This window comes from Leopardus geoffroyi, chromosome C1 (genome assembly GCF_018350155.1).
Source record: "Leopardus geoffroyi isolate Oge1 chromosome C1, O.geoffroyi_Oge1_pat1.0, whole genome shotgun sequence".
Taxonomy (NCBI): domain Eukaryota; kingdom Metazoa; phylum Chordata; class Mammalia; order Carnivora; family Felidae; genus Leopardus; species Leopardus geoffroyi.
The window spans coordinates 50,516,440-50,544,080 of NC_059328.1; the positions used below are offsets into that span (position 1 = coordinate 50,516,440).

The 27,641-nt window shown below is 42.0% G+C and overlaps 1 protein-coding gene across 1 annotated transcript in view; it reads right to left on the reverse strand.

Annotated features, from left to right (window-relative positions):
* Positions 1 to 330: 330 nt before the first annotated feature.
* Positions 331 to 27,641, reverse strand: part of TM2D1 (TM2 domain containing 1) — an 85,109-nt gene continuing 57,798 nt past the window's right edge. The window contains exon 7 of the mRNA XM_045477621.1: positions 331 to 377. The gene's annotated coding sequence lies outside the window, so the exon portion shown is untranslated. The remainder of the gene's footprint in view (positions 378 to 27,641) is intronic.

The following is a 27,641-nucleotide window of genomic DNA, read 5'->3' on the forward strand; positions in this document are numbered from 1 at the left end:
TACAGAGAAATTTTCCACCTACATGTACATCAAACTGTTTAAAAAATACTTTTTAATGTTTATTTATTTTTGAGGTGGGGGGAGGGGCAGAGAGAAAGGGAGGCACAGAATGTGAAGCAGGCTCCAGGCTCTGAGCTGTCAGCACAAAGCCCAACACTACGCGGGGCTCGAACAAATGGGATGAGAGATCGAGACGTGAGCGGAAGTTGGACACTCAGTCAGTTGAGCCACCCAGGCGCCCCCACATCAAACTTTTCTTACCATAAGCAGGAGAATGTCTCTGAGATATGAAAATCAGACTTTAACATAAACTTAAAATATTTACTCTCACCTCTACAGACACGGTCATAGATGTCTGGCAGTGGAACTAGGAGAATCTGGAAAAAAAAATTGCTCCTTTGAAAATATTTGAAAACCAAGTTTATTTCTTTATTCATTCAATAGATTTTCCTGAATGTTTTTAGTGTGGAGCATATGAGGTAAATAAGATGTGTTCCCTGCCTTTGCAAAGAGTATATTCTATCAGGGGAGAAAGAGGCATAAAAAAAAAAAAAATGTCTAATACAGTGCAGCATGTTATATAGATCAAGTAATAGAGTTATATTTAGCAGATGATAGGAGTATTAATTTTCCGGGGGGGTGGGGGACAGGCACATGGGCGTGGCTACGAAGGCCTTCAGAGAGGTTGCATTTGAGATAAGTCTTGAAGGATAGACAAGAGTTTGCTAAGCAAAGAAGAGGATGGGGGAGATATTCCAAGAGAAGGCAACAGCACAAGCCAAGATATGAGGGTCCCAAAGAGCACTGGGTACTCAGGACTAGAGCCCTCAGGGTGTCTGGTCCAAGTTGGAAAAGTCACCCTTCCATTCTGAAGTCTGAAAAACACTACCAGCCTAGTCTGACTTACCTGCTATCACTTGAGCCAGACAGGGAATTCTAATTTGGGTGGGCCCAAATCAGCAAAAACCTCTTCACTTCATGTGACTACTGCCTGAATATTGCCTGTGTTCAAGCAAGTTTGAGGTTAACCTATTGAAATGGGCGGTCCTCCCTCCCACAATCAAAATCAGTCCAACAGCTTGGCCAAGGCCACAGGACCCAGCTTTTAATATACCTAGAAAGAGGCAGCAGTGGCCCAAGGTAATGCTTATGTGGCCTGGAGAGTGCAGATAATAGGATGATCCTGACACTTAGTCTGGCAAACATGTACAGCTGCCCTCGTACAGCAGTGAGGCATAGTGAATGACCGCCACCAAAAAAATAAATACAGTATGTGTGTGCATGTGTGTGTGCATGTGTACGTGTGTGATCTTTACATTTGTTTTTAATAGCTATTCAGACAGTCCTTAGAGAGGGAGTTGGCAGCTTCAGCTGGAGGCTGCTCCCCCACCTGTCTCCAGGCACTGCAAACACAGCTGTGTAAGGAGACAGCCAAAGCTTCCAAGGAAAGACAGGGTACAATCCAGGGGGTGGGGGGAGCCGGCAACGGGAGCGTCTTTCTCACAAACCCACTTGGGACAGGGCCTGTCTAGCAACCGCAAAAAATTAGCAAGGAGGACATGGTAAGGCCTTTTTTTTTTTTTTTAAACTTGACAATAAGTAAAGCCATTCAAGACCCAACTCAACGGCCACTTTAAAACCATCTATGAAAAGGGGAAGACAGAGCACTCAATGCAAGCAGAGGGGAGAACGAGGTAACAGGCATCTCCAGCAAGGCACACATTCAGGTTTTCTCCTTGCATCCAGATGACACGTAGAGGATTTATGCGCTATCGCAGAACTCGTGGTTCCTGACACAAAACACAGAACTTCCTGGCAAAGTACCTAGAAACTTCATTTCTATTTCTCCAGGCTGAAAAGCGCAGGCATTTTCAAAGTTCAACTCTAGAAAAGTCAGCAGGGGCGAGATTTCAGCAGCCGCTGATGATCTCAATGTTAACAATTCGACAGTGGTCAGGGGGTTGCCGCTCCCCGAACAGAGGGGACATTCGAAGAGGGAAAGATACAAGTCGTTTTAGCAGATGAAAACCAACAAGGAGGTATTTTCGGTATCATTTTAATCGCAAAATAGCACGAACGCGGTCTGTGCCTGCGTGCTACCCAAACGTCGATTTGAATACCACTGAACGCTAGTTTGAAAATTTCCATTTTTGTAATTTGCTTTCCTTTGTGAAGCCAAGACTTGAGAGGGAGCTGGCAGCCGGCTCCAAGTCTGGCACGACTTCACCTCAGACGCACTCGGTTGGTTTGGATGTCGAGGGAGACCGCACAAGAGAAACGGGGAGAGGGAGGAAGCGAGGCAGGGAGCGAAAGAACCTTGGCCGGGGCTGCCCGGCAAGCCGGCCTCCGCGGCGCAGCCAGGGGCTTTGGCTCCACCTGCAGGAATCGGAAGGCACACCGCTTAGATGCCCCGCTTCCGCAGAAACCGGGTGGGGGCGGGGACAGACCTCCGCCGGGGCCTGTCCCAGCCCTTCCCCACGGGGTAAGAGGAGGGGGTGGGGGGAGTTGGGAAGTAGGGATCTCCAACACCGATCAGGAGCGGCAAGCCCTATTCAGTACAGGGATTTGCATTTGGGGGAGAAAAGACATCATGCCCTCTGACAACCTGTTCTTAGTTAAAGGTAAGCCCCATTTGAAGGCCAAAGGCAGTATTCGGTTCTAGTACAGACAGAACGCATAGCATGTGCTCAATTATTGAATACATGAACAAATCCACTCTATCAAACAACAGAGATCGAATGTGATCAAAACAACCCCCCCCCTTTTTTTCAGGTGTATTTATGAGTTGTCAAGCATTTTGTTAATGGCTAGTAATGGCTACAAAAATCCTCCACTATCTACATTAGTACTGTGTTCCACCTCCAAGGTGGGCGGCACAAAGTAAGGGTCACCTGTTTCATCTGGCGCCCTTATTTTGCAGGTGAGTAAACAGAGGCATGGAGAGGATTTCCCCCAACCCCCCGCAGTCAACTAGTTTGATGATGATAGAAATGGTTTGGGGCTAAATTTTCCTAACCTCTCTGGAGTTTGGTTTCTAAAGCAAGAGACTTATTCTACTTTACTGTAGATTGGCCAGCATGGATATGCTCAGCTGATTGGCTATCTCAGGAGGAAATTGGCTTCCCTGCCTACCTGTTGTCCTGTCCCTGAGCTTCTGTCCCAGCTTCTGCTCTGGGCCAAGGCAGCTGCTCATGTTGCTTTACTCCAAATATCAAATGCTGCCTGGAGCTGATGCCAACCCGTTGCTAAACTTATGAATTCATTTTTTCAAGCCTAAAGGACAGAATCTTTGCACTTGTGGGCCTGTAACCTACAAACAGGCAGGTGCTTTGTTTTAGCAACACAGGTGTCTTCTATCCAGTAGCTAGCACATCTACTTACCCAAAGTGCTTAATAAGCAGTTCTTGAGCTTCCCAGTGATAGTTACAGATGAAGCTGGTATTTACCAATTGAAAAGGAATTTTTGCTGTAGGCAGTTAGCGCTCAGTTTCCAAATAAAGTGAAGAAGATCCTTCTTGTAAATGACTTCATTTGCGTTATGTCAAATGAATATGATCCAGGGAAAGTTGGAGATCAAAAGATCCAGACTCTAACCACAACCCATTTATAAAATGGAAGTAATACTGTCATGACCTCTGAAGGGATTAGAAATGAATCATTATTACAATAATCACAATATTAATAATAGCTTTGAACTGGGGCACCTGGGTGGCTCAGTCAGTTAAATGTCCGACTTCAGCTCAGGTCATGATCTTGCAGTTTGTGAGTTTGAGCCCCATGTCGGGCTCTGTGCTGATAGCTCAGAGCCTGGAGCCTGCTTTGGATTCTGTGTCTCCCACTCTCTCTGACCTGCCCCAGCTCACATTCGCGTGCTCGCTCTCTCTCTCTCTCAAAAATAAACTATTATTGGTGCTTACTACATTCCAGGCTCTCTGCTGAGCCCTGTAAGTACATGATCTAATTCATAACAACTCCATGTAGGTTACAATTATCCCCATTTTACAGAAGGAGATCTGAAGCTCAGAGAGGTTTAAGTACTCACCCATGGTAACAGCTCACAGTGGTGAGACCAGTATCAGAACCCAAATCCTACCTCACTCCAGACTCCTAAGCACTATGCTGTACAATAAATACCTATTGGCTGCTTCCATGCCAGTGACATTCAGATCTTTATCTCTATTTCTGAGTTCTCATGGGAGCTCTATACTTTATTTCCAATTACTGAAAGAATATCATTAATTATATATTTCACTGCTATTTAAAATTAAAAGGGCCTAAGCTAACCTCCTTCCCTCTTCTCGTAAGCATTTGCCATGAACCATCCATGTTCAGACCTCCAAACTCGGTCTAGGACACTGGTTCTCAAATGGGGATGATTTTGCCTTCTGGGGGATATTTGACAATGTCTGAAAACTTTTTTGGTTGTCACAACTCGGGTGAGGGGATGCTGCTGGCATCTAGTGAATAGAGACCACAGGTGCTGCTGAATAGTCTGCAATACGCATGACATCTCCCACAACAAAATTTTATTCTGCCCCAAATGTCAATAGTGCTGAGTTCAAGAAACCCAGGTTTAGGAATATGAAGATGCATCATCAGACAGATCCTATCATCAATCATCTGATGCATGAGATATATGTGCAAATTTGAAGCACAAAGTTTGCAGAGATAACTGTGTGGTGAGGCGGAGTAAATGCACCTAAGCCTGTAAAGTCCATAATGAGCTATGGGGTGTACTATGGGCTGGGCGGAGGAGGTGATACTTGAGCCAGGCACAAAGAAGAGATGAGATCTGGATTCCAGATAAAAGAACAAGCAGTGTGCAGGGTGTGTGGGTATACTTCCAGAATGTGGGCTGATTTTAATTGGAGCGGAGGATGTGTGAAGAGGAGTAGTGGAGAAAAGGAGGTAATGTTGTGCTGGGGCCAGATCAAAGCTCTGAGCAGAGAGAAGGACTTCAGACTTTATTTGTGAGTACTAGGAGGCACATCTAACGTTTTCACATAGAGGACCAATATAATCAAAATGTTCTGGGGCGCCTGGGTGTCTCAGTCAGTAAAGCATCCGACTCTGGATTTCCACTCAGGTTATGATCTCTCGGTTCATGAGATAGAGCCCTGCCTGGGGCTCTGTGCTGACAGCTCAGAGCCTTTCGGGATTCTCTCTCTCTCCCTCTCTCTCTCTCTGCCCCTCCACCGTTTGTACACATGGTAATTCTCTCTCTCTCTCTCTCTCTCTCTCTCTAAATAAATAAATAAATAAAATGTTCTGGGGGAGATGAATCTGGTAACTGAATGAAAATGGATTGCAGAGGGGCACCTGGGTGGCTCAGTCGGTTGACCGTCCGACTTCAGCTCAGGTGGTGATCTCATGGTTTGTGAGTTTGAGCCCCGCGTCGGCCGTGTGCTGACAGCTCAGGGCCTGGAGCCTGCTTCAGATTCTGTGTCTCCTTCTCTCTCTGCCCCTCCCCCCACTTGGGCTCGGTCTCAGTCTCTCAAAAAGAAATAAATGTAAAAAAAAAAAAATGGATTGCAGAGAATAGGAAGCTGGAGAGAGGAAGATAGAACACTACTGCCATACATCCTACTGTTAAAAAAAAAACCACTTAGCTATTTTTGTTCTTATTAGTAGCAACCGATAACTGCGTGATTATTGTGAGTCAAAGCTAAACACAGTTTATACACCCTACCTTAGGGTTCACTTACCATCGCAGGGATTTACCCACTTTACAGACACAGGGACGGTGTTAGCTTGGCTAGGAAGTGGCAGAATCGGGGTCTGGCCCCCAAAGCCGCTGCTCCTAACTGCTCTGTGTGCTGGGATTCTTAGCCTCTTGACCAAAGCAGACTGTTCTCTTTTCTAAGGCAGGGCTATAAAATGAGGCAGCCCAGACCCCCTACTGGGAATGGGAAGGTCTGGGACAAACAGCCTCAGGAAATCTGCTCCTCCTTGGCAGTAAGAGCTGACTGTAGGAAGAAAGGGATGTTTCTCTGAGCTAATTTTAGGGGTGTGGGGAGCATAGGCATGTGCCTTATTGCAAACACACCTACACAATAGATTCTCCAAATCGCTCTGGAGTGGAATCGGCTCTTCCCAGGGGGATGGTAAATGAGAGCAGAAATGGGGCCGGGTTGGGGCATCTGACTCAAAGATAGAGCTTCTTATGTCAGGCCTCTCCCGCCTGATGAGGTAGCAAGCAGAAAGCTATAAAGTGGGGGACTGAAAGGCTGTGACTCAGAAATTCCTTGTTTACTTGGCTCCTGAACAGATCGCTAACGGGATCCAGGTGTCTGCTCTGGTTTTGTTTTAGAGCCTTTTGGCCACAGGCAGGGGAAGAGAGGAAAGGTGTTGACCATATCTGTAGGCAGGGTGGGTGGCAGCACCAGAGTTGGTAGAGGTGTCGACAAAGGCATGGCCATACAAGCCAGCCGGCACCAGCGGCCACTGGGGGCTTTGGGTGGGTCTGCAACTAGAGGGTCTCTGGTGACTGAGCGCATGAAAGGAGGTTCATTACAAGGAGCTAGAGAAGTAAGGAACAAAATGGAGGCCACCACAAGTAACCAAGGACTGGTAGGTGGAGTATGCATGCGTGAGAACCTCCTTGGAGACTTCTAGGACTTTCTGAAAGCAATGAAAATGGTAGGGATTCTCACCAAGAGGGCAGGGAAAGAGTCAGAGAGACTTTGAAGGTGTGCGATGGCCATCCCCATGCTTCCATATGACTCCATTGCAGGTTAACTTTAAACTATTTTGGGAAGTTCATGATCTACAATTTAAAGGTCAAAGATGCTAGGATTCCAGGGCTCTGACTCTTCTTTCTAACATTCCACTTTAAAGCTTTAAAGAAACATAAATTCTTAATACAATCTCATATTTTGACATTATAAATATGTAGATTAAAAAAAATCAGGATACAACCTCTTTTCTGGACTTGATCTCCTCAAGGTCTGGGATTGCATCTATAGCACTAAACTCAGGAGGTCCTCAAGAAGTATCTGCAAAGTCTAACTCAGTATAACATTCTTCCAAAACATTAAAAGTATTCACTAAATGGGGGCACCTGGGTGGCCCAGTAGGTTAAGCGTCCAACTTTGGCTCAGGTCATGATCTCGCAGTTTGTGAGTTCAAGCCCTGCATTGGGCTCTGTGCTGACAGCCCGGAGCCTGGAGCCTGTTTCAGATTCTATGTCTCCCTCTCTCTCTGCCCCTTGCCTCTCACACACTCTGTCTGTCTGTCTGTCTCTCTTGTTCTCTCAAAAATAAAAAATAAAAAAGAGTAGGGGCGCCTGGGTGGCTCAGTTGGTTAAGTGTCTGACTTCAGCTCGGGTCACGATCTCACAGTTTGTGAGTTCGAGCCCCATGTCAGGCTCTGTGCCGACAGCTCAGAGCCTGGGTCCTGCTTCGGATTCTGTGTCTCCCTCTCTCTCTCTGCCCCTCCTAGCTTGTTCTCTGTGTCTCTCTCCCTCAAAAATAAATAAACATTTTTTAAAAAAATTTTTAAAAATTTTAAAAAAGAGTATTCACTGAATGCATTAAAGTAATTTTTAAATCCAAATTTTATTTTCACCTTAAAAAAAAAAAGCCTAACCTTATGCATCAATATGCCTGTTTTCACAAAGCCTTTGCCCACAGTCTGTAAGTTGTCCTAATACTAAGACCAAATGCCAAAAAGCAAATGTTTTTTCCTTGAGAAAATCTGGAAGAGACAATTATACTAAAACACACTACTCAGAAGGATCTGTTTCACTGTCTTTGCTTGTGTCCATGGCATAATTAGGCCTCTTCAAACCAGTGTCCTAAGAAAAGAATGAAAACCAGAAATGAAAGCTCTTATCACTATGGCCTCTCCATTTTGTTGCCCTACATGGGATATTCCTCATGAAAATGAGGGTTGAGATTAAAAGCACAGCTCTCAGGGCTTGAAGGTCTCCACACAACCGAAAATGTCCGTGGTCACTTCACACACACCCTACACTTCAAACGAGCTTGCTTGAATCCAATGTGGTAGATAATATAGTACTTAACCTCGAAGTATCAGGCGGGACTAGCACTTTCATCAGGTAGTCAATGACCCTAACTAGGTTAGCACCCTCAGAGGAAACAGGTAGCCTATTGTAGGTAGCCTATGAACCACTTACTGATTACTAATAATTACGCCAATGGATCTCAATACAGAAAACCTTAAGTCTGAGTGACCTGGAAGGGTCTCAGCATTTTAGCATCTCCTTACTGCTACTGAGCAATCCAGATCTCTCCACATGGGCAGGGTATCCTGAGCAGCTAATGGAGATGCCTCCTTCCAAACCCTATTTATATGCACCAAAGTCCTTCCCCCTAGTGAATTTCCAGTGGGGACAATGCCCTCTTGTTGGATCGTCAATCGTTTACATTTCTCTGATCTTTTCTCGCAGCTTCCAATGAGCATCAGTTTTGCGGCAGCCACCTGAGCATTGAACAGGCAATTAATTGGAACAGATTTAATAAATGTACTGGAGAAGGAAGCTATATGTTTAGGGACGACGGTACTTTCATGGTCATGCATAACGGACTGGGCACTTTTCCACCCACCTGCTTATGCTACCACAGTGAACACAAAATTTACATACCTGGAAGAAAACAGTATTTTCTGAAACGTTAATAATAACTGCAGAAAATGTGTCTATTATGAGTAAACATCTCCATGGCTTAACTTTGCACCATTCTATTCTGGCTAAAAATATCTACAGTGTTACCTCTTATCTTCCTTCTAAAATACACTGGTAGGGAGGCACCTGGGTGACTCAGGCGGTTAAGCGACGGACTCTTGGTTTCGGCTCAGGTCATGATCTCATAAGTTCAAGCCCCACATTGGGCTCTGCACTGACACTACAGAGCCAGCTTGGGACTCTTTCTCTCTTCCTCTCTTTTTGCCCCTCCCGCTCTCTCTCAGAATAAATAAGTAAATTTAAAAAAATTTTTAAAATTTAAACATTTAAAAAATTAGAAAATTAAAATAAAATACACTGGTAGTAATTGAAATGAATTTGAAATCCAATCTATTCCACAGAAAAACTGATAAATATACCCAAATATTTTGTACATGTGTATGTATATACATTCAAGGATATACACATACTCAAAGATATTTATGACTGTATTAACACAAAGACATATATAAACTTATGTGCAAAGACATTATATATATATACACACACACACACACACACACTACACACAAATGTGTGTAGTGTGTGTATGTGTATTCATTATGGTTCTGTTTGTACTGGCAAAATGAAATAGACACAAACTAAATGTCCATCAATAGGGGAATGTTTTTTTTTTTTTTTAGATTAAGGTATAACCATATAATGCAATACTATGTATCCATTAAAATACTGGAGTAAATGTATTAGGTTAACAATTCTTTCCTGTATAGATCTATAGAAACAGCAATTTTATATGGTTCAAATTAATGTATGTATAGACATGAAAAATTTATAAGTGTATTGGTAATTAGAAAAAGCAAGTTATAGAACAGCACATATTGATGTTAAAAATGTAAGAAATAAAAATATAAAAAATAAATGAGAAAGATACTTAGCAAAGAAGTAACATGGTTATTTCTGGGCATTTTGCAATGATAACTTTTTAATAATTTCTTTTAAAAATTTGCTCATTACAATTGATTCCAAAGTATTTCTATAACATTTTTCCTCGTCAACAAATTCCAGACACCCGGGAGCTCCATTGGCACAGATGAAGAGAGTAACGAAGAATTAGCCTTAATTATTCAGGCTAAGAAACCCAGATTATTATGAGAACAAGGGTAAAAAGCAGAACTTTGTCTTGGATTATCTCAAGACAATCATCTGAAAACTTCCTGCTTACTTTTCCTGTTTGAACCTGGCTTTTCAGATTAATGTGAAGTGATCTGTTTCTCTGTGATTCAGAACCTCACAGAACTTGGCAGGCAAAGAAATACAAAGAAAGGAAGAAAAGGAAAGGGGAAAGTGGGGGATGAAAGAAGATGGGCGGAACTTGAGAAGGCTTAATAAAGTAATAGAACACACCCCAGACCCTCGGGGAACAAAGGAACAAGGCTGGTGGGAGACAACAGATGTTCTCCTTCCCAAACCATGAAAGCACCACACTCTACACCCAAACTCCTCCTCACTCCAAGGAGTGGCTAATACCACTTACTGGAATATCTGTACAACAAAGGAATTGTTTTTCTGATGATGAGTGTTAAAGGAAAAATCACATTGCCAGGTACCGTGAAGAGCAAGTTATCCAGGTTGTCGATTTCTCTTGATTCTTATTTCTCTAACTCAACTTTATGGAGGTAGAGTTTACATAGAGTAAAAGGTATTCATTTTAATTGTACATACCCATGACTTGTGACAAAGCCATAGACTTATGCAACCACCACCATAATCACTTTCATGGATTCCATCATCCAAAAACGTTTCTTTGTGCCAATCAGATCCCACTCTCACCCCTCTCCCCAGACAACCACTGATCTGCCTTCTACCATAGATTATATTTGTCTCGTCTAACATTTCATATAAACAGAATTACAGAGTATACACGCTTTTGTGTATGTCTTCTTTCACTGAGCATAATGTTCTTGAGATTCATCATGTTGCTGTGTGCATTCATAGGTCATTCCTTTTTATTGCTGAGTAGTATTCCACTGTATGGTGACACTAAACCCACAGTTTATCCGTTCACCTATTAGAGGACATTTTGGTTGCTTCTAATCCGTGACTATTATAAATAGAGCAGTGGTGAACATTAGTTTGACTCTTATTTTTGGAGTGAGATTCAAATCTGTCCATTTGGTTGGGACATGGAGATGGGAGATGAGACTAATACTGCTTAAACATCTACTAGGTAACTTATCAAATATTCATTGATAAACTGTGAGGTAGACGTTATTCTTATTTTACCAATGAGAAAATAGAGGCTCCAAGAAGTTAAAGAACTTGCACGAGGTCACAAAGGTAACAAGTAGCAAATCATTTCAACATCAACACAGGCCCATCTGACTCCTGTTTGACATCCCACAACTCTGTTTGTCATTGCTGCATTTCGGGCAGATTCGGTAAAGAGATTCAAAGGCAGAAGGTTTTGAGTAGAGCTAATATGTTGACACATAGATGGGGGAAGCCAAAATAGGAAGGTGGCAGTGACTGGGCAAAGGAGAAAAGAGAAAGGAAATAGGAGAAGATAAAAGAAGAGAGAGAGAAGCGTTCTCTCCATCTCTAAAGAAAGCACCACAAGAGGGATTCTAAAAATCCAGTATGGAGGTGGCCTCCCTGCAAGTGGCTCAGGGTCTGAAATATTTCCACCCAAAGCAAAGCTTCAACCACCCATAGCAGCTCCCCCCCTTTACCAGGCCCTCGGCCATGAAGCTCACAGAAGGCTGGAAGGGGGAATGGGAGCATCTTCCAGTTGGGCAGAGTTGCTGGTTTGCATGGTGTGGATGCCACTCACATTGGTGTGAAGTCAAGAAAGTATCCTTGCTTGGGGTTAGAGAAACTGAAAGTAAATAAGTTGATTCATGGACACAGTTTGAAAGCTACAGAAAAATGAATGATTTGGCTCAAAATTAACTGAAAGCCTACAAAGAGAAAAAAGAGACAAAGGAAAAGAAGAAAATGAAAATGTATTGCCTTCAATATGTGTCATGTGGTGAGCTAAGAGCTTGGCATGATTGTGTTACTCTTCATCACCCTACGAAGTATGTACTATTTTTATTGCCACTGAGGAATATTTATTTATTTAATATTTATTTCCATGAGGAAATTGTGCCCCAAAAAAGTTAAGTACCCTGCCCAGGGTCACACAGTAAATGGCAGAGTCGGGACTCCAACTAACTAACCACTACTCTATCCTGTTCCCAGGAGCCGTATACCAGCTGGGCAAGAAAAATGTGTAAAACATAATCCAGCCCTTTGAAGAGCTCATGGCTAAACACTGGATGATACTTTCACTTTGGGCAAGTGGCCTAATGTTTCTGATAAAAATGGGAATTAACAACCTGTCTCTTACCCTCATCAAAAGGTTCACTTATTTATTGCACACGTTCTTATTAAACATTTAGTATGTGCCAGTCATAGTGCTAAAACTCCCTCATGGAGTTTATATTCTAGAAAGAAGGCAACAATGATGTATAAAATAGATATATAAGTAAAGAGAGCGAAAGAGATAAAGAGGGAGAAGGAGGGAGGGAGGGAGGGAGAAAATGTACTAGTCAGGGTTCTCCAGAGAACTGAACCAATAGGAGATACATAAGGATTTAATTATTAAAAAGATCAGATTGATAATAAGGAATTGGTTCATATAATTATGGAGGCTAAGTCCCATGATCTGCTATCAAGGATAGAGATGCAGGAAATCCAGGGTGTAATTCCGAGAATCAGATAGCCAGCAGTGTAACTCTCAGTTGAGGGTAGGAGAAGACCGAAGTCTGCAGCTCAAGCAGTCAGGCAAAGAGCAAATTCCTTCTTTCTGTCTTTTTCTTCTATTCAGGCTCTCACCAGATTGGATGAGGCCCACCCACAACTAGGTGGGGCAATGTGCTTTACTGAATCCACTGATTCAAATGCTAATCTTATCTGGAAGTACCATCACAGACACACCCAGAAACAATGTTTAATCTGGGCACCTTGTATCCCAGGAAAGTTGACACATAAACCATTGAAAGAAAGAAGGAAGGAAGGAAAAAGGAAGATATTTTGGACAGCAATAAGTGACATGAGCAAAAGGAAATTAAGCAATGGGATAAGGGATTTTAGATTGATAGGTAATTGTTACTTTGCAAAAGGCGGTGAGAGATGTTCTCTGTAAAGTGAGACGTTGAACTGAGACCTGATTAATGAAAAGGGTCCAGCCATGTGCAAGTCCAAGGACAGTGAGCTCCAGGTGAAGGGAACAACAAGTGCAAACACTGTAAGGCAGACAAGGTCGTGGCACATTTGAGGAACAGAAGGAAGCCATGGTTGGTAAAACATGATGACCAAGGAGAATGATAAGATGTAAAATCAAAGAGGCAAGAAGGGACCAGATCACAGAGGATTGAAATTTGGATTTTACTGTAACTGCAATGACAAGTCATGGGAAGATTTTTGAGTAAGGAAGTGACATGACCTTATTTCCATCTCTCACAGACCACCCTGGCTGCTCAGTGGAGAATGGGTTTGAGGAGCACTCAAGGAAAAGCAAACAGGAAGAGCAGTGAGAAACTCGGCATAGCAGGTCGACTGAGAGATGATACTGGCTCAGACAACGGTGGGGACTATGAAATGGAAACTAGCTGTTGGATGCAGGAGTTATTTTGGAAGTGTAGCCCATAGGATTTGCTGATGAATTGAGAAACCAGGGGTGACTTTCAGGATTTTGGCTTAGACAACTGTTTGAATGGTAGAATCCTTAGCTGAGAACAGGAAGAAAATACATGTGGTTAATTTTAGACTGGAAAAGCATTTACAAACTACAAAGTGCTCTCCAAAAGCAAAGTGCCACTGAAGACAGAAACCACAAGTCCCAGAGCTGCAAGGAACTGAATTCCACTAACAACTTCAATGAGCTTCCAAGTAGATTCTTCCCTTGTTGAGCCTCCTCATGAGAAGGTACCCCTGGATGGCATCTTGATTGCAGTCTTGGTGATTCTGAGCAAGGAAACCAGCCACCACATGCATGTACTCCATACCCACAGAAACTGTGACATAACTGAAGGTTGTTGCTTCAAGTGGCTAAGTTTGTTACACAGCAGTAGATAATGAATACAGGTAAAGAGTAAATTACTCAGTAGCAGAAAGCCCTGAAGTGCTTTTGATACAAACCCAAAACATAGGGACCCATTTGGTCCCAACAGGGCCCAGCCACACCTGGCTCTCCACTCCAGGGCCAGGAGCATCTTCTCCTCCAGGGAAAGGAGATTTGATGATAATATGGCAATCTTTGTTATTCTCTCTTCCTCGCCTACCACAACAGTCCCAATACTAAGTCACTCTCTTCTTTGCTCTGTCACCACATTTGGTTTTGCTAAGCTTGTGGAAATGCATTTAACTCAGGAAGAGTTGTGTCTATAAGACTGGGATCTCTTCTGCTAAAGGGATAAGAAGGAGTTCTTTTAAAACTGAGACCACAGCTCCCACCTGCTTCTTGAAATCTTTTCAGACCATAGGACCACAGGGCTGGGAGAGATGGTGATGAGCATACAATTAATTCTCCCAACAGGTGTCTGAATCCTCCACAGCCTGTCTGCCATGGCTTCCCACTTGAACACCTCCAAGGAGGAAGTGTGGAGACAGGTGAACCTGATTCTAAATTCTAGCTTTATTTCCTGTGCATCATGAACAAGTTCCTTCAACTCTCTGAGCCTCAGTTTCTTCATCTGTAAATTTGGGACAGGAATAGCTTTGCAGAGTAGTTTTGATTGACCTAACATGTGAAGCTCCGACCCTTGCTTCTCCCTCTGTCTCCCTCTAGTGATGAAAAACTCCAGCCCAGTTTATTTTCCTCCCTTCTCTGATTTCTTTTCATCTTTAACAACCATACTGGACACCTAATCATATGCTGTGTTTTATTGTTCCTCAATTACTCTGTACGCATGACTCATGACCTACTGAGAAGGTTGAGGACAGGCAGCCATATTTTATACTTCTGGGGGTCCCCCAAAGGATTTAGGTCGATCCAGGGCATACAGCAAGCATACAGTAAACCAGTAAAACCTGCCAAATTAAATTAATGATCCATCATCATCAGAGTAACTTAAAACTAGCCACACTCAATGAACTGTCATTTAATTGGAGTTTCTCGTAAAAGGGCCCCCTTTCTACAATATCCATTTTCAAGTTAAAAAAAAAAAAATACTGACTGCAAAGCCCGTTGCTTTTAAAAAAGAAATCTTTTCATGCACCTCACGTTTGCATTTGAAACACAACTTCCTAACCAAGGGGAAAGAAAGAAACTGAAAACGAAGCACCCTAAATTGTACAATTCAGGTATTGTTCCCTATCTTCAAGACCCAGACATACTGAGCCCCCTGATTCGCCCCTTTCCCGTCTCACATGCCTATCCATTTTTGCATTCAAGAGTTAAGATTTTTAAAGGTTGGTTCTTAAAAGAAATGAATCCCAAATCTACATATGAACTGTAAGGTTCTCATTTCAAGTGGATACAGGTTAGAATATGTTTGACCATAAAAGCAGAAAGGCTGGAGTAAAGTGCCATGAAGAATCTATTGGAAGAAATGGGATCAGATAGATGTGGTGCACTTCTCTTAAGTGCATATCACTTAACTGCATAATCAACTTGTGCTCCCAAGAATTATGCAGTCTCTGTCTGGCCCCCATTAGATTGAATGTGTTGCTACTCCAGTTAATTGCATATTGGCGAATTGCATAATTCAGCTCCATGCACCCTGAACCGAGTTCCAAATGCCATCCGGTACAATGTAATCAAACTAGGGAAGTGAAGAGCTGGAATACTTATGAGATTCTGCCCATTTGTCACATTTGGTTTAGATCGCCTGTGCTGTAAAGAAAGCAGCTCATTGGCCATAGACCTGTGTTCTTTGGACTCCCGTCCACCCGCTCCCCCTCAACAACACCTCAAGTAGTCCGCATCCAAAAATTAATTTAGAATGGGTCCAAAAGAAAACAGAATGTCAACACGTGAAAATATGATTAACAAGTTAAAAATCTGACTCATAACTATGGTGCTCTCCTTCCCAGGACTGACATTACTTACAAGGCAGAGCAGAAAAGGCTAGGACTAGTTTTGGCTCTGCCATTAACTAGCTGGGCAAGTCTCTTCCTCTTTCCAGGCCTCAGTTTGCTCAGCTGTACAATGGAGAGTAGGACCAGCCTTCTCTACCTCACTAAGCTGTTATGAGAGTTAAATGCAACACTGCTTGGTAAACCACAAAGTAATGAAGAAATCTATTACTAGATATAGCAAAGTGAGGATAATGGACTCCGTACCAAAGAGTACAGCGTGTCAAACTGATACAAAGAAACACTTCAATGAGGATCTGGGATAACGGCAAGTGGTAAAATAGAAATGAAAGGAAGGAAATGCTTCTGACTTTGTGGCAAACCCTTCAAGGGTCAAATATTGTTTATTTTATTTTATTTTATTTTATTTTATTTTATTTTATTTTATGTTAATGTTTAATTGTTTATTTTGAGAAAGAGGGAGAAAGAACACACGAGCAGGGAAGGGACAGAAAGAGAGGGAGAGAGAGAATCCTAAGCAGGCTCTATGCTGCCAGCACAGAGCCTGATGTGGGTGGGGCTCAATCCCACAAACTGTGAGATCATGACCTGAGCCAAAATCAAGAGGTGGGGGCTTGGGGTTCCTGGGTGGTTCAGTAGGTTAATCATCCGACTCTTGATTTGGGCTTAGGTCATGATCTTACGGTTCATGGGATTGAACCCCCTGACTTTTCTCTCCCTCTCTCTCTGCCCCTCCCCTGTTAGTACTCTCTCTCTCTCTCAAAACAAACAAAGTAACAAACTTGAATTAAAAAAGAGAGAGAGAGAGAGAGAGAGAGACGCTTAACCAACTGAGCCACCCAGGCACCTCTGTTTTTTATTTTAATTCAGTTCTGACTCTAAAGATTCGGTGCTCTTTCTCACCCACAACACACAATGAGCAATGGGATCCTCATTATAATTGCTTATTTAGCAGAAATGGCAGCATATCCACATTATCCAATAATAAGTTCAGGGGTGAGTTGTGAAAATAAAACACACCCACCACACAATCCTCAAAACTGTCCATATATCACAAGGGTTTAACTTGCAGGTGCCTGCATCTTGAAATCTGGAGGAAAGGCTCATAGGCCAACTTGAACCATTGGAGTGAACCATTGGAGTGAAAGTCCTCAAAGATCACTCTTTGCTCTTTACAGATTCCCATCTGCAGATACTTTATTTTTAATCTGTATCTATTAAGACTATAAGCAATTCTTCTTAGACATCTATCCTGCCTATAAAATATTCCCCCTGAGTCATCTGCAGGATTCTTAAAGTCACCAGTTGCCAAATGATAGTTAACTGCTCATTTGTTGACTATGGAGTGGTTAGGAAGACTGGTTTCCTAGCTGAGTCTCTTACTAGTTACATAATCCTGGCAAAGTTACTTAATCTCATCAAGTCTTGCTTTCCACTTCCACAAAATGGGTCCAATTAATAGTATCTACCTTTTTAAGGCTTTGGGAGAATTCAATGAGATCATGTATGCCAAGCAAGAGCACGATGTTAGGCTGTGCTACACTTGACTAGCACAGAGCTCTGAAATGGCATCGGTTTCAACAAAAATCTGGGGATTTAAGGCAATTCAACCTGTATGTGGTTTGTCTTAAGTGCCTGATAAATAAGTACCTTTGCTTTGAAGAAAAACATCATGGCATAAAATAAAATGTGAGCACAAAACATTCTAGAAAATTGCCAGGGAAAGAAGTGACTCAGTATTTCTACTCTGACCAGTATTATCAGGTGCAGCCATGTCTCACGGTTTGAGAGGACAGTGACAGTGTCTGCGAGGAACTTGAACAGAGAAGAGGTTTAAATGTTGGTTGAAATGAGTTAAGTATTGGTTGAGTTGAATTAAGGGGCAGAAATTCAACTAATCAGTTGTCCCAACTGGAAGAGTCTACTATTTCTCAAACAAAGGATCAAAAACTGAACAAATATTTTAGTCTAACATACAAATTGTTTCAAAATCTGGCTCTTCATTTATCACCATACTCCTAGCACTTCGTACAGTGCCTGGTAGATAAAATGTGCTTAACAAATAATGATCGAATAGGTTAATTAATTCATTAATTAATGATTCCAATCTTTGTTTCTAACCTTAGCTTCCACTATCTTCCAGCATAAGCCCCTTCACTATACCCAGGCCCATCTATTCATGGTTTCCTAAATACTAACTTACTCATTCCTACACCAGACCCTGCCCACAAACCTTCCCACATGCTCTGCTCACTCCTTCTCTTATGCAGATTTGTGCCACATTTTTGAGGTGTGATGTTTTGAACTGTGTCCACATGGCTAAGTTAGAACTACATCTCTCATGACCTCTTTTCCTGTATGATTGCACATTAAAGTTGACCCAAAAGACAAATTTGCAAGAGTTCTGGAAGGTTATAGTCTTGATTAGATGTGGTGAGAGACAAAAGCAGAAGCAGTAGCAGGTTCAAATGTGTCCCCTGCTCTGTGACCAGCTCTTCTTCCCAGTTGCTGGTCCTGTTGCCCACTCACTGCTCCAGCCCACCCCCAGATACAGAATCAGCAACCTTCCATGAGTTTCTCCAGCACTGTGCCTGCTGGTCCCATCCCAGAGGCTAGATTCGCCTGCCTTCCCAGGTATCCCTTGCAAGCTCCTACCCATCTATCAGTGTCAGTGTTTCAGCTGGGCTGGCCATTTTATTTCTGGTCCTCCAGTTCCCTTTTCTGGATCTTACTTCCCCAGACCCTCCCACAATTATGTCACATCTAATTGCTATAATAAATCCTTTATTCCATAATACTTATGGTGGTTCTACTTCTACAGTCAAGGATGAAACCTTGACTGATACACAGGGCTCAATTCAACTAAAGTTGTTCCTTGATGACTTCTGGACCATTCCAGAGCATTTCTCCACATTTCTTTGTTACAGTGTGTTTGTGATCATCTATAGGCATTAGTCACATGTTACATTTACCTTCACCTGCATATGCCTTCACGGTGCTGAGTACATGTTTGGTTGTGCAGTAAGGGTTTAACAAGTAAATGAGAGTTTACATGCATATATGTCACCATCCTCCCCTCTCACACTTACAGCAGACATAATTGGGGCACCTGGGTGACTCAGTCGGTTAAGCATCTGACTTTGGCTCAGGTCATGATCTCACAGTTTGTGGGTTTGAGCCCCACATCGGGCTCTGTGCTGACAGCTCAGAGCCTGGAGCCTGCTTCAGATGCTGTGTCTCTCTCTTTCTCTGCCCCTCCCCCACTCGTGTTCTGTCTCTCTCTCTCTCTCTGTCTCTCAAAAATAAATTAACATTGAAAAAATTTTTATAGCAGACATAATTTATCGATCTCACCATGCATTCCCATTCTGTTTGAGCTCAGCTCACAGTCCTTTACAACACAGTGCTACAGACAGACAATGGAGCTGGCATGGAAGAAGAAACCTATCTGCCATACTGAAAGCCTCTGATTATAATGAATTATACTTAGACAAATTATCTAAGCATAAAAGGAGACAGTGCAGGGGCACCTGGGTGGCTCAGTCAGTTGAATGTCTGACTCTTTATTCCGGCTCAGATCACAATGACCAGGGTCTTGGGATCTAGCTCCAGATGGGGCTCCATGCTAAGCGTGGAGTCTGCTTAAGATCCTCTCTCTCTCTCTCTCTCTCTCTCTCTTTCTCATTCTCTCTCTCTCTCACTCTCTCTCTCCTCCTCACACACTCTCCTCTGTAAAATTAAAAATAAATCTTAAAAAATAGGTAACAGTGCATGCACATCTGAAGCTCAGTAGATGTTAATCCCTTCCCTACTTCCTGCCTTACTGCAGCCAACTTTCACACAGTAGGTACCCAATAAATATTTGTTGAATGAGAGAATGTCAGTGTAACCTTCATAAAATGAGCTGTGTGGTCTCTACAAACCAAAGTGACTCACAAAAGTCTCACCTTTTAAAATAATGAATAAACAAAAGGCAGCTAGAGCCAACCTCCTGCATTTTAAGAAGGCCACTCCAGTCATTTACGGTCCTTTCGGGGCTAAAGAAGACAAAATACAAACAAGCCCAGACCCCAACCAATGAAAAAAATGTGATGTGTTGCCAAGTACTGGGAGAGAAAACCTTTCTGGCATCTGTCCTTCGGTGTCATCGGCCCACTTCTTGGCAGTCATGTAGGAGGAAGGCTGTGCAGGAGAAAACTTTGGAGGGCAAGTTTGTGTTCAAAGGAGTCAGGAAGAATTATTTGATAGGAAATACAGGGTCCAGAGAAAGATATGTTTTGTTCATCTCTGACAAGGGAAGAGGAATAAAGACATGATTGACTTGTCACTTGAAAATATTATTTTTGGTTTGTTCTCTTTTCCAGGATTTTGCTTTGCCAACCAAGGCCCATATCTCTAAGAATTCTGGCAGGTATTTCCTATTCCCATGCTTATTCTTCCATGTCTATTCCTGTGAATAGGATGTGATAACGCCCCTGGGTCACCCTCACAATCAATAGCTGAAAGCTTGCATGTGAAAAAAAACAAAACCAAAACCAAATCAGTGTGTTTATTCTAATGGGTGAGAAGGTAAGTGAAATAAGCTTACTCTATTAGGTAAATGATACCTGAAGTAAAAAAAAAAAAAAAAAGTTTCTTCCTAATCCTTGCAATGCACACACACCACCTTGGTGATAAACAGAAAATAAAAGACAATATTACAATATCGCCCCTCCACATTCTCTTTCTCACTTTAAACTGGTGTGTGCAACTTCTGTTGGTTTCCCATTGAGAGAGCGATTTCAAGAATACCTTAACTTAATGGACATGTATTCACACACACAAGTCTAGGGTGTGTTTAGCCTAATGAGTGCTGAATTGCATCCATTTTCTGCCTCTCCATCAATCAAAATGGCACCAAGCTTTGGGTAACTGTTAAACATGAGACGCTCTCATTTCCCCTCCACATTTTAAGAAGTACTATCATAAGATAGGTCCACTGCCAACCAAGTTCCTCCACTAAACTAAGAGCCATGTGAGAGGTAGATATTATTTTTATTTGTATTTGCAACCCCACGGACTGAAAAAAAGGTCTGATATATACTAGGTGATGAATAAATGTTTATTGAATGAATGAATGAGTTTTATTATATTGGTGTGGTAGGCAGAATAAGGCCTCCCCCAAAGATGTCTATATCTTAATTCCCAGAACCTTTAAAAATATTGTTTCAAGGGCACCTGGGTGGCTCATTTGGCTGAGCGTCCAACTCTTGATTTTGGCTCAGGTCATGATTCCAGCATCGTGGGTTGGAGCCATGTGTCAGGCTCCATGCTGAGTATGGAGCCTGCTTGAGTTTCTCTCTCTGTCCCTCTGCCCCTCCCCAGCTCACACATGCACACAGACTCTCTATCTCTCAAATACATATGTATATCATGTTCTTTCACATGGCAAAAGGGACTTTGGAGATGTGATTACATTAAGAATCTTGAGATGGAGAAATTATCCTGGATTATCTGGGCTGGTCCAAAGTAATCACAGGGCCTTATAAGTGAGACAAGAAGGAGAATCAGAGTTGGAGAAGAACATGGGACAACAGAAGCAGAGGTTGAAGTGATGTAGGACCAGGAGCCAAGGAATGTGAGTCAACTCTGAAAGCTGGAAAAGGCAAGGAAACAGATTCTCCCCTAGGACCACCAGAAGAACACTGTCCCACAGACATTCATTTTAACCCAATGAGACCCAGTTTGGCCTTCTGACCTCCAGAACTGTAAGATAATAAATATGTATTATTTTAAGCCAGAAGTTTGCAGTAATTTGTTACAGTAACAATAGGAAACTGATACATTAGCATGAACACTTATAAATTACACAATAACTCTTTCTAAAATTGAGATACAATTGACATGTAACATTATGTTATGAGTGAATAATAACCATAATGACAGCCAGCATTTATTGAGCAGTTAGAAGCATAGTACAAAAGACTTTACAGACATTATTTTATTAATTCTCAGAACTATACCATAAGGTCTGTATTATTATTACTCCTAACTTACACTAAGAAGACCAAGGTCTGGAAAAATTAAGTTATTTGATCCAGATCACAAGTTAGCAAGTAGCAGAACAAGGATTTGAACCCAGGCCACCTGACCCCATGTCATTCTACCTTCCCTGTCAGGGCTGAGAAGCGTGGAAAATAACAGAATTCTAAGACTCATTCCTGGCCTTGAAGGAACTTACAGATAGAATGGGAAAGAGCACTCCAACATGAATGCCACATTACAGAGAGTATGTCAAGAGGCTATGTGATCTATAGCCTATGTTTAATGAAGAGGACAAGAAAGCTGGAATGTTCAGGACTGGATGGAGCTGGACCTTACAAGGTCATGGGCTACGGACGGGCAGTGCACAGCGGAGCTTTCTTCAAGGCAGAGGAAAGGGTATGAGGGAAGGAACGGTGGCATAAATGAGCATGAAAATGGGGAAAGGAAATAAAAAGCCCGTGAGGGGAAAAATTGGAGAAAGAAAAACAAGAAAATGAAACATTTAATTATTTGCATGGCAATGCAACATTTATTGAACACCTACTCCACCACAAAAGGAACATGCGCATTTGTTTTTTTTTATTTAATCCTCACAAAACCTCTGCTAAATGGGTATTATTAACAAGGGGATTAGGGAATGAAATGCCCAGAGAGATTAAGTTTGATTCCAAACTTCATACTCTGGCCTTTGTTCCTTTTTGCCCCCATAGTAATCATCTCAGCCCTTCTCTGAGAAGGAGCAAATTCCCATTAAAGGAAGAACACAAGTTGGGGCTGTCTGAACCATTAGAAATAGCTGCTTTGGAAGGCAGGGGTTCAGGCAGCCACACAGAGTCTAGCTTTACCAGCTGGTTGTGCAAGAAGCATTTGTGACAAGCCCTGTGCTAAGCACTGGCAGTGGAGAGAGCACAGCAAAAGGACACCCATCTTCCCTGCTCATCCTGTGGCACCCAACCTGTTAGTGGGAGACAGAGGACTAAAGAGACTTTTTCTCACTGGCTTCAGGTTAGTGTTTACCTTCAGGGAGGAAAGGTGGAGAAAGGTTTGGGAGGGGTGGGGCTTCTGTTATGTCATAACCTCTTATTTCATAAGAGAAAAAAGAGAAATCTGAAACAGGTATGGCAAATCACTAACATATATTTAACCTGGTGCCGACTACACAGGTGTCTGTTACATTACTTTTCTTCATTTTAGTTTAGTTTGCGATGTACCACAAGAAGGCCCACATCAATGAATTTAAGAAGCATTGTTACTGTTGCCTAAAGAGATCATCACAATAATAAATCATCAGTGACATGCTCAAGGGAAGCACAGGGTAGTACAGGAGGACAGAAGAAGGCTTCGAACCTAACTCAAAAAGAAGCTGGAAAAGGCAAGGAAAAAGGAAGCTCCAGCAGGACATGTTCCTGCAGATGTTTCCAGTTTAGCCCAGGGACATCTGATTGGACTTCTGACTTCCAGCTGTGTCTTCAAGAAACTAAGGGTTACTTTGAAGTGGGTGACCAGAGTGAGCAGCAGTAAGGATAAGTCTCAGGGTGAGGGAGATCAGGGCATAGTCCCATCATGTCAAGGGGTCAGCTCAAAAGTACTGGCAGTGAAGGGAGGTGATCGATGGTGGCTGGGACTCAGTCAGGATAAACCCATTAATCCAGGAAAAGGGATTTTGATTTCACCTTTTAAAAAAACTATTTAATGTTTGTTTATTTTTGAGAGAGAGAGAGTGAGAGAGTGAATGGAGGAGGGGCAGAGGGGGGGCGGGCACAGAATCCAAAGCAGGCTCCAGGCTCTGAGCTGTCAGCACAGAGCCCAATGTGGGGCTCAAACTCACAAACCAGGAGATCATGACCTGAGCTGAAGTCGGACGCTCAACCGACTGAGCCACCCAGGTACCCTAGATTTGGATTTCATCTTAAATGAAATAGGGAGCTTCTGGAAAGTTGTAAGCAGCATAGAGATGATCAGATTTGCTTTTCAGAAAGATTATTGTGATTGGAGCAGGAATGGATGGAGAGGAAGCTAGGACTGGCCAGGCAGACCCAACAGGAGTTTGACACAAGCTCCCAGATGAGAGGGATTCAGGGGCCTGAAGAATACAGTTGCAGTGAGGAATAAGTAACTATTTAAGAGTATTTATAGGGTGGGATTTAAAAGGTTGGTGATCCATTAGATCCATTGGATATAGGGAGAGGACAACATCAAAGATAACTGCTGATTTCTATAACCAATAATGAAGCAGCAGAAAGAGAAATCAAGAAATTGATCCCATTTACAACTGCACCAAAATCCATAAGTTACCTAGGAATAAACCTAACCAAAGAGGTAAAGGATCTGTACACTGAAATCTATAGGAAGCTTATGAAAGAAACTGAAGAAGACACAAAGAGATGGGAAAACATTCCATGCTCATGGGTCAGAAGAACAAATATTGTTAAAGTGTTCGTACTACCCAAAGCAATCTACACATTCAATGCAATCCCTATGAAAACAATACCATCATTCTTCACAGAACTAGAATACACAATTGTAAAATGTGAATGGAACAACAAAAGGTGCTGAATAGACAAAGTAATATTGAAAAAGAAAACCAAAGCTGGAGGCATCATAATTCTCGACTTCAAGCTATATTACAAAGCTGTAATCATGAAGACAGTATGCTACTGGTACAAAACCAGACACATAGATCAACGGAACAGAATACAGAACCCAGAAATAAACCCACAAATGTATGGCCAACTAATCTTTGACAAAGAGGAAAGAATATCCAATGGAATAAAGACAGTCTCTTCAGCAAATGGTTTTGGGAAAACTGGACAGCGACATGCAAAAGAATGAACCTGGACCACTTTCTTACATCATACACAAAAATAAACTCAAAATGAATAAAAGACCTAAATGCAAGAAAGGAAACCATCAAAATCCTAGAGGACAAAACAGCCAATGACCTCTTTGACCTCAGCCGCTGCAACGTCTTACTAGACATATCTCTGGAAGCAAGGAAAGCAAAAAGCAAAAATTAACTATTGGGACTTCATCAAGATAAAAAGCTTCTGCACAGTGAAGGAAACAATCAATAAAACTAAAAGGCAACCAATGGAATGGGAGAATATATCTGCAAATGACATCTGATGAAGGGTTAGTATCCAAAATCTATAAAGAACTTATCAAACTCAACACCCAAAAAACAAATAATCCAGTGAAGAAATGGGCAAAAGACATGAACAGGCACTTTTCCAAAGAAAACATCCAAATGGCTAACAGACACATGAAAAGATGCTCAACATCACTCATCATCAGGAAAATACAAATCAAAACCACAATGAGATACTTCCTCACCCCTGTCAGAATGGCTAACATTAACAACTCAGGAAACAACAGATGTTGGGGAGGATGCGGAGAAAGGGGAATCCTTTGGCACTGGTGCAGCCACTCTGGAGAACAGTATGGAGTTTCCTTTAAAAATTAAAAATAGAGCTACCCTACAATCCAGAATTTAAACTACTAGGTATTTATCCAAAGGATACAAAAATTCTGTTTCAAAGGGGCACATGAACACCAATTTTTATTAAGCAGCACTATCAACAATAGCCAGTGTATGGAAAGAGCCCAAATGTCCATCCATGGATGAATGGATAAAGAAGACATGGTGTATATATATTTACAATGGAATATTACTTGACAATCAAAAAGAATGAAATCTTGCCATTTGCAACAAGGTGGATGGAACTAGAGTATATTATGCTAAGCGAAATAAGTCAGAGAAAGACATATACTATACGATTTCACTCATATGTAGAGTTTAAGAAACAAAAGAGATGAACATAGGGGAAGGGAAGGAAAAATAAAAACAGAGAGGAAGGCAAATCATAAGGGATTCTTAAATACAGAGAAGAAACTGAAGGTTGCTGGAGGGGTGTTAGGTGGACGGATGGGCTAAATGGGTGATGGGCAGTAAGGAGGGCACTTGTTGGGATGAGCACTGGGTGTTATATGGAAGTGGTGAATTCCTGGGCTCTGTTCCTGAAACCAATACTACATTGTTAACTAACTTGAATTTAAAGAAATAAGTTAAAAAACAAAAAATTATTGCTAATGGGTGCCTGGCTGGCTCAGAGGAACCTGCAACTCTTGATCTCGGAGTTGTGAGTTCAAGCCCCACCTTAGGCATAGAGATTACTTAAAAAAAAAAAAAAAATCTTAAAAAAAAAAAAAGATAACTGCTGAGTTTCTGTCTTGGCAAAGGTGCTGTTGCCTCCCATGCTAACGATGCAGAAGGAACATACTTAGAAATGAAGATGAGTTTTCTACAACTGGTGCTGGAACAACTGGGCATCCACATGTAAAAAAAAAAAAAAAAAAGATTGATATAGGACTTACACCCTTCACAAAAGTTAACAGAAAGTGGATCACAGATCTAAATGTAAACTGCAAAACTATGAAACTCCTAGAAGATAACATGGGAGAAAATCTAGATGGCCTCAGGTTTGGTGATGACTGTTTAGATACAACACCAAAGGCACGATCCCTGAAAGAAATAATTGATAAGCTGGACTTCGATCTAGTTAGAAATTTCTGCTCTGTGAAAGGTACTTTCAAAAGAATGAGAAGACAAGCCACAGACTGAGAGAAAATATTTGCACAAGACACATCTGAGAAAAGACTATTATCCAAAGTACATGAAGAATTCTTAAAACTCAACAATAAGAGAACAAATAACATGACTGAAAATGGGCCAAAGACCTTAACAGACCTCACCAAAGGAGATCTACAAATATCACGTGAAAAGCGGCTTCACGTCGTATGTCATAAGAAAAGTGCAAATTAAGACAAGATACCACGACATAGTGATTAGAATGACCACAAATTCAAAACACAGACAACACCAAGTGCTGGTGATGTGGAGCTACAGAAACTCATTCATTGCTAGTGGAGATGTAAAATAACACGGCCACTTTGGAAGACAGTTTAAAGGTTTCTCTCAAAACTAAACATACTCTTACCACACATTTCAGCGATCATGCTCCTTCGTATTTACCCAAAGGTGTTGAAAACCAGTCCAAACAAAAACCTTCCCATAGATGTTTATGGCAGCTTTATTCATAATTACCAAACCTTCAAAATGACCATGATGCTCTTCAGTGGATGAATGGGTAAATACACTGTGGTACATCCAAGCAATGGAATATTATTCAGCACTAACAGAAATGAGTTTATCAAGCCATGAAAAGACAGGGAGGAATCTTAGATGCGTATTACTGAGTGAAAGAAGTCAATCTGAAAAGGCTACATACTGTATGATTCCAGTTATGTGACATCCTGGAAAAGGCAAAACTATGGAAACAGTAAAAAGATTAGTGGTTACCAGGGGCTAGGGGGAAGGGGGGGATGAATAGGCAGAGCACAGAGGATTTTTAGGTCTATGAAAATTCTCTGTATGATATAATGGTGGATGCATGTTACTATACACTTGTGCAAACCCATAAACCCACAACCCTAATGTAAACTCTGGACTTTGGGTGATTATGATGTGTGGGTTCAGGTTTGTCTACTATAACAAAGTGCCATTCTGGTGGGAGATGTTGATAATGGGGCAGGCTATGCTTCTGTGGGGGCTCATCTCTACTTCTGCTCAGTTTTTCTGTGAACCTAAAACTTCTCTAAGACCTAAAATTATATTAAAAAAGAAGAAGATGAGGGGCGCCTGGGTGGCTCAGTCGGTTAGGCGACCGACTTCGGCTCAGGTCATGATCTCGTGGTCCGTGAGTTTGAGCCCCGCGTCGGGCTCTGTGCTGACAGCTCGGAGCCTGGAGCCCGTTTCGGATTCTGTGTCTCCCTCTCTCTGACCCTCCCCCATTCATGCTCTGTCTCTCTCTGTCTCAAAAATAAATAAGCATTA